Source organism: Anopheles moucheti, chromosome 2 (assembly GCF_943734755.1).
Source record: "Anopheles moucheti chromosome 2, idAnoMoucSN_F20_07, whole genome shotgun sequence".
Lineage (NCBI taxonomy): Eukaryota > Metazoa > Arthropoda > Insecta > Diptera > Culicidae > Anopheles > Anopheles moucheti.
Window position 1 is genome coordinate 1,795,002 of NC_069140.1, and position 1,664 is coordinate 1,796,665.

A 1,664-nucleotide genomic window follows, 5' to 3' on the forward strand; every position below is an offset into this window, starting at 1 on the left:
TGTGTGGTGGCGAGAGTGTTGTTTTGCGACTGCCACTACGTCATCTTAGCCCTTTGTGCGTCGTGAAAATGGTTTATCGTGCGGTAGACGCTTATTACCAGAGTTTGTTAGCCTTTTTCCACATACATAATGTCGCAATAACGGCTGGTTTTTTTTTCGTATCTGAAAATTCGATTTCTTTTATCGTGCTACAGAAACTATTTGTTTGTAACTTTATTGTCGATAATCGATAAATTAACGACCGATACGTAGGGGGTTTTTCACGATATTTTTCGTGTATAATAAATATTTTTTCTGAAAAAGACAGTCTTTGTCTATTGTGGAAAACTTTCCCGTCCGTCATTCTACCTGCAGACCCATTGATTAATATCCATTTCATTTTATCTAAAAATGGCATAACAAAATTTCCAATCCGATTCCGACATCCCATTCAGGGAGCGCCAAAGAAAAGCTTCCGACGACGCGCAACTATCGTGACATCCATAGGTAATCACAACGGCTTTTGTGCGGGCTGTTTAATAGTTCCTTCTTGTCGTTCGGTGGCTCTGTCTCCTCCACCACAAACTTGGCCAGTTGAAGAATGTCTTGAGATTTTCCGGTTGGAAGGTACAAATGAATTCAACGCCGCCACTACTGTCTCGAATGTTGCTGTATGGCGGATCCGTGAAGACCTACCAGGTGACGTCGCATTTACATACAATGCCAACAATTGTCAGCGTCAAGCGCCATTTCGGTCCCATGTGTTCTGCTCCAACGACCCCGGGACGCAACGATTAACCCCCGGAACCCGTCATCGACCTCTTGGTGTTAATATGGGGCTTGGGAGACACATCCCGCAAGGAAAGCGTCGATGACATCGACCTTGGGAAGTGAGATTTTCTGAATTGGAGTGTTTGTTTTCCTCCCCATTTTTGTAGCTATTTGAGGCAGCAAAACATGTTGTAAGCCTATATAAAATCACACGTTTCAAAACAGTACAATTCGTATGAGAATCCAGCGTCGAACTGCGTTCTGCCACATTTGAAAATGTTTGTTTTCCCCCTCTGTGTGTACATGAACACTCGCTCATACAAGTGTTTTTGACGGTTCTGCAGCGCAGCAGGCCGATGGCTTGGTGGAAAAATGGGTAGTAAAAAAAAGCTCCTCAAGCAGGCGACGCCCGAGCGCGCTGCTCCAGGTGAGGCTCGAACTCACAACCACGGCATCGCTCATAGCCAAGCAACGATTACTGTCTTATAAGTACCGTGCGCTAACCAATTGCGCCACTGGAGCAGATGCTAGCCCTCTCGCTAAGAGCTCATCTGCTTCGGACGAGCACTCTCGCGAACTCTCGTGACACGTACCGTTTCAGGCATATCGCTGCCCAGCTGCTGAAGCGTTGCCTGCTTGCACACACATTCACCAACCGGTTTTCAAGCGTGTACCCGGTACTACGCCAAGCGTCTGCGCGTCACTCGGAGCAGAGAGTGAGTGAGAGCGGGAGAGCGCGCGCGCTGCGAGAGAATGCACGAGAGCGAAGCGTTTGTAATAAAGGAACGTGTAAAAATAGCTGAGACTGAATCACACCGCTGTCGATACGGGATAATGTGCGTTGGCTCTAGCTGGTGGAATAACATTCGCATTTTATTGCACGAAAAAAAACTTTATACCGTGCTGCTTCAGAC

General features: G+C 46.9%; 1 non-coding gene across 1 annotated transcript; it reads right to left on the reverse strand.

The window, feature by feature from the left end:
• Positions 1-1,169: 1,169 nt before the first annotated feature.
• On the reverse strand, positions 1,170-1,272 carry Trnai-uau (transfer RNA isoleucine (anticodon UAU)). Its single transcript has 2 exons — positions 1,235-1,272; positions 1,170-1,205 (listed from the first exon to the last, which is right to left on the reverse strand). It is a non-coding gene; the product is annotated as a tRNA-Ile (tRNA).
• Between the last annotated feature and the right edge of the window lie 392 nt (positions 1,273-1,664).